Below are 6,483 nucleotides of genomic sequence, written 5' to 3'. Positions count from 1 at the left end.
CATCCAAGTGATTAATTTCCTAGTCCGGAGGCTCATCAAATTCCTGATTTCAATTGTTTCATCTTCTCATTTCCCGGAGTTCTAAACTTTACAATTTTTTCACCACGGAGATCCATCTAAATCATTGCAAGGATTCACCTTGTGTTTTAATTTTCTCTTTCTTTTTATTCTTTTGTTACCGGAGTTTCTTCATGGAGGCTATACATGAGGGTTCATCAAGGATTATTTCCTTCTCGAAGCGTTCATTGAGATTCTTTTCAGAGGAGCTCAAGCATTCTTCATCTTGTAATCTGGAGTGCAATTCTTTCTACCGTATCATTGGAGGTGGTATTATGTCATTCTTGATAATTTGAGTTCATGTTTCATGATTCACATGTTGTTAAGAATGAGGTATTTTAAATCCATCAATCTCGTCATTGGAGTTATCTTGGGTTATGTTTCACCTAAAGCTTTCCCTAAGGATCTTGCTATTGTGAGGCGTATAATTGACCCAAGCTCTTCATTTATCCTCCCGGTGAAATAGTTTCTTGTCTCCTTGTTCTTATCAATCCAATTCTTCTTCCCGTGAGTGGCAGGTTGTCACCTCATAATTTGAGATGTATTCCATAAGACCATATCAAGTTTATCCTTTTCGTTATTGGTTTTTCCAATAATTCCGTTCTAGCATTTGGTGTCAGCGTGCTCCCTCAAGATCGTGCTTCCCTTCATTCACTCCATTCCATTCTTACTTTTGTTCCAGAGCCATTGTGATGTTGCTCTCTTCAACCTATCTTCTGGTCTTGTCAAGATCATGTTTGACTCGTGCTTATCCTTTCAACCGGAGTGTTGTGTCCCTTTGCTCAAGCTCTTTCATTTTATCAAGTTTTTCATCTCTTTTAAACTGGAGTGCTGTCTGAAATCTTTTTACCCATTGTGCCATTCTTTCATTAGTTCCGGAGGCAGTGTGTTGTTGATTTCATCAAGTATCCTCTCGTCTTGTAAAGTTCTAGTTAATTCCTTCCATTTTCAGTCAGAGTGCTGTCCAAATTATATCATTCTTATTCCCTCTCTATTTTGTTTTGACCGGAGTGGCTTCGATGTCTATCTTGTCACTTAAGCTCATCTTTTTCGCCGTATTTCTGACTCCTTGGCTAACAGAGTGTTTTCCACTTTGTTCATCTCCGTTGTATTATTCTTTTCAATTTGTTCAACCTTTTCAAGGTTCTTTGGTTTCACTCGTTTGTCAAAGGAGCAACTTAGTTTTACCTCTTCTCTGTTCTCTTCTGTTTTCCCTCCGGTGCCATTCTTGATCTCGGGAAAAGATCCTCTCATAGTGGTGGAGTGTTGTGACGCCCCGAGACCGTTGTGCCAGGTGTCTTCGAGTTATTCGCTGCTGTTGCCAGGTCATTTGCTTGCGTGTTGCATTTCATCATGTCATCATGTGCATCGCATCATCATATTTTCAAAACTTGCATCCGTCCCGGTCTCCTCGTTTCGTCCGTTGTCCGTTCTGAGCCCAGACACACTTGCACGCGCCCGTGGCATGTCCGAAATATTATTTTATAAGTGTCCGGAAAATGTTCTCGGAATGGGATGAAAGTTGGCGTGTGGTCTTATTATAGTGTAGATAGACCGGCTGTCAAGTTTCATCGCATTCGGAGTTCGTTTGATAGCCCAACCGTTAAACTATAGCGGCATTATAGCCGGTCTAACGTCGGACGTTTTCGGTCTCCGGAAACAGTCGCCGGGTCTCTCTCTTCTCTTCTCTCAGCTCGAGACCGTCTACACTGCCCACTACTCACCGCCAGGACCTACCTAACCTCTCTCGTCAGCCCGCGACCCTCCTCGCGCGCGCCCGAAAGCTGTCCCGGACCCGACTCGGACAATCGTTACCGCTGTGTCCAGATCATCCCCAAACATCTACAAAATATCATAGTTTTATTTATTGGACTCTTTAGCATATTTATTCTCATCCGTCGGATTTTGATCCGATGATCCACATCCCTCTCTTTTCACCGACATGCTATATATAGCCCTAACCCTAAATCCTAGGGATCCGTCCCATCCATCCCGTGTCCGCCGCCGCCACCCACTCGAAATCTCTTGGGATCCATCCCCAATTCCTTCGTCCCATCAATCCATCCAGCCCGAAGCACTCCACTCCTCCCCTCGATTTCAGTCAACGACCAATCCATCGATCCGCTCCCTCTCTCGAGCTCCAAAGGGACCGTGCCCCTGGATCCCCTGCCCGAGCTCCTCCCCAGGCTTGCTCCAGCCGGCCGTCCTCACCGCCCTACGCCCGAGGCCCTGCCTCCACCTCGTCTGCGCCGACCGAAGCCAGCAGGTCGCCATCTCTTTGCGTCCCTTCTCCCCGTTTCTCCAATTCCCCTCTAACCTTCGCTCTCTGCTACTCATGAACCAGCACCGAGCTCCGTCGCAAGCCCCTCCCATGGCCGCCTCCGCCCGAGAGCCACCAGCAGAGACCTCCCGCGAGCCTGCAGGCCGACGCCATTGCCGTTCCTCCTCTTATCCTTTCCTTCCCCTCGTTTCCTGCTTCCTCCTCTCACCTCTGTCTCTCTCTGAACCAGGCCGCCGCTGCTATGGCCTCAAGCTCCGTTGCTGCAGGGAACGAGGAGCACGCCGCACCGATGCATGGACCCCGCGCCCAGATCCCGCCATCCCCGGCGAGCTCCGCCTCCCGTTCCCGTTGCACCGCCGTCACCAGGACTCCTGCCGCATCGCTGCTGCCTTCGTTGATCGCGCCAGCTCCCCTGCATCGCTCAGTCCATGCTTCAGGAACGACACGACGAGCGCACCAGCGAGGCCAGTTGACCGCATCGTTGTCTCCAGATCCAGGCCCAGCTGCCCCTGCAGGCCTCCCCTTTCCACATTTCTGGGCCACGGCCCATGGTGAGGACGCGTCCAGCCCCTCCCCTGTTCTTGTTGGGCCGGCCAGTTTCGGCCCGTATATGTTTTTTCCTGGTTCTGTGATTTGTCCAATTATCCAGAGAACTGCAGTTTTACAGAAAAACCCTTGCACTTCATGCATATCCTAACTAATTAACCGTGCATCGGATTAAAACAAACTTTATATGCAAAATGTCTAGAATTTTGCCTAGTTTAATAATATCCAACTTTCATCCATGTTTAAAATGTTTCAAATGCTGTTTGTTTAAATTTGTTTAAGTAACTTGGTAAAATGCTTTATTTCATAACTAAATAATCGTAGCTCCAAATTTAATAATATTTATATGTAAATGGGGTAGAAAAATGCCTAGTTTAACATGGTGTACTTGTTTTGCATGCCTAACAACTCTAAAATTATGTTTAGGGCAGATCGGTACCAAACCTAATATATGCATATGAGGAGTTTCCAGAATTGTTGTTCGTTGTTTCCGGTCTCATTTAAACTTGACTAGATAGGTAGTTTTCATTTGCTTCACCCTCTTGCCATGCTAACAACATTTAATCTTGATGGGTACATAAACGAGAGAGAACTAAATAAGTCATGTGGTGTTTTCTTCAACATGCAACTCCGTTGCATAGTGAGCTCCATTTAACTTGTAGGGTTGTTTGTGCACTTTGCCATGCCATGCCTCATTAAACCGGACATGCATCATACTTGTTTGCGCATCGTGCCATGTTCATGTCGCGGTTGTTTACTATGTTGTGTGCTTCTTTCCGGTGTTGCTTCTTCGGGTTGGTTCCGATAACATCGTGTGTGTGGGGATCCGTTCGACTACGTCCGTTTGTCTTCTTCATGGACTCATTCTTCTTCCTTGCGGGATTTCAGGCAAGATGATCATACCCTCGAAATCACTTCTATCTTTGCTTGCTAGTTGCTCGCTCTTTTGCTATGCCTATGCTGCGATACCTACCACTTGCTTATCATGCCTCCCATATTGTTGAGCCAAGCCTCTAATCCACCTTGTCCTAGCAAACCGTTGTTTGACTATGTTACCGCTTTGCTCAGCCCCTCTTATAGCGTTGTTAGTTGAAGGTGAAGATTGAAGTTTGTTCCTTGTTGGAACATGGAGATGTTGTTCCTTGTTGGAACATGTTTACTTGTTGGGATATCACAATATATCTTATTTAATTAATGCATATATATACTTGGTAAAGGGTGGAAGGCTCGGCCTTATGCCTGGTGTTTTGTTCCACTCTTGCCGCCCTAGTTTCCGTCATATCGGTGTTATGTTCCCGGATTTTGCGTTCCTTACGCGGTTGGGTTATAATGGGAACCCCTTGACAGTTCGCCTTGAGTAAAACTCCTCCAGCAATGCCCAACATTGGTTTTACCATTCGCCACCTAGCCTTTTCTTTCCCTTGGGTTCTGCAGACTCAAGGGTCATCTTTATTTTAACCCCCCCGGGCCAGTGCTCCTCTGAGTGTTGGTCCAACCTGTCAGCTGACGGTGGCCACCAGGGGCAACTCTGGGCTGGCCTACCCGTACCTAAGACAATCTGAGTTTGCCCTGAGAAAGACATATGTGCAGCTCCTATCGGGATTTGTCGGCACATTCGGGCGGTGTTGCTGGTTTAGTTTTACCTTGTCGAAATGTCTTGTAACCAGGATTCCGAGTCTGATCGCATCTTCCCGCTAGAAGGAATATCCTTCATTGACCGTGAGAGCTTGTCATGTGCTAAGTTGGGACAGCCCTGCAGGGATTTGAACTTTCGAAAGCCGTGCCCGCGGTTATGGGCAGATGGGAATTTGTTAATGTCCGGTTGTAGAAAACCTGAAGTTGACCTTAATTAAAAATGCATCAACCGCGTGTGTAACCATGATGGTCTCTTTCCGGCAGAGTCCGGCAATGAACACGGTGTTGGAGTTATGCTTGACGTAGGTTGCTCACAGATACTTCCATAACCAGCTTGCAGGTGTCGATGAGTCCATGCAGATGACGCAACCAAGCTCAGGAGGAGCTCGATGAAGATCTTGTCCTTTGTGTTGTTTCGTTCTAGTTGATCAGTAGTGGAGCCCAGTTAGGGTCGATCGGGGATCTGTGTAGCATTTGGGGTAGTCTTCTTTTATTTTGGTTCCATAGTCGGACCTTGATTGTATTTGGATGATGTAATGCTTTATTCATGTAATTGTGTGAGGTGGCGATTGTAAGCCAACTATGTACCTCTTTCCCTTATGTATTACATGGGTTGTGTGAAGATTACCCCACTTGAGACATTGCTTTCAATGCGGTTATGCCTCTAAGTCGTGCTTCGACACGTGGGAGATATAGCCGCATCGAGGGCGTTACACTAACATACTTTCTCTTCTTGGATCATATGCACTTATGATTGGAACTCTAGAAAGCATTCGCAACTACTAAAGATCATTAAGGTAAAACCCAACCATAGCATTATAAGGCATCAAGTCCTCTTTATTCGCATATGTAAACAACCTACTTACTCGGGTCTGTGTTTCTATCACTCACGCCACCCACCATAAGAAAATCATAAACATATTGAAAACCCTACAATAGGGATCCATCATGCTTGCGCGACACGGAGAGCACCATAGTACAGCACCAATAATAAAACATGCAACTCAAACCAATCACGATCATCAATTAACCCATAGGACAAAACGGATCTACTCAAACATCATAGGATAGCCATACATCATTGGGAAATAATATATAGCATTGAGCACCATGTTTAAGTAGAGATTACAGTGGGTAAAAGAGGGGTTACACCCCTGCAAAGAGGGGGGAAGAGTTGGTGATGATGGCGGTGAAGTTGTTGGTGTAGATTGCGGTGATGATGATGGCCCCGGTGGCACTCCGGTGCCACCGGAAGCGAGGGGGAGAGAGACCCCCTCCTTCTTCTTCTTCCTTGACCTTATCCCTAGATGGGAGAAGGGTTTCCCATCTGGTCCATGGACGCTATGGCATGGGAGGGGCGAGAGCCCCTCCGAGATTGGATCTGTCTCTCTCAGTTTTTGCGTTCCCTGATTTTGCTCTTTCACCGTTTCCTAAATTCCCTGAGATCCGTAACTCCGATTGGGCTAAATTTTGGACACAGTCTCTATCTGGATATTAGCTTTCTTGCAGCGGAGGAAGGGCACCAACCGCCTTACGCGGTGGCACGAGGGCCCAGGGCGTGCCTGACCCCCTGGGGCGCGCCCCTGCCTCATGGCCCCCTCGGGCATTGTCTCATGTTGGTTCTTCTTCCCAAAAATCACATATATTCCAAAAAAATCTCCGTAAGTTTTTATCCCGTTTGGACTCCGTTTGATATGGATTTTCTGTGAAACAAAAAACATGCAACAAACAGGAACTGGGCACTAGATGAATATGTTAGTCCCAAAAATAGTATAAAAAGTTGCCAAAAGTATATGAAAGTTGTAGAATATTGGCATGGAACAATCAAAAATTATAGATACGACGGAGACGTATCAGTTGTCATGCGCTTTTTATTTGGATGCCCAAGCTCTTAATGCAAAGGAACGTCACGTTATATTTCCCCTTATGATAGCAACCTTTATTATGCAGTATGTCGCTTTTAT

Source organism: Triticum urartu, chromosome 7A (genome assembly GCF_056163025.1).
Source record: "Triticum urartu cultivar PI428250 chromosome 7A, HENAU_Tu73, whole genome shotgun sequence".
NCBI lineage: Eukaryota > Viridiplantae > Streptophyta > Magnoliopsida > Poales > Poaceae > Triticum > Triticum urartu.
Note: the sequence above shows the minus strand (reverse complement) of the source record.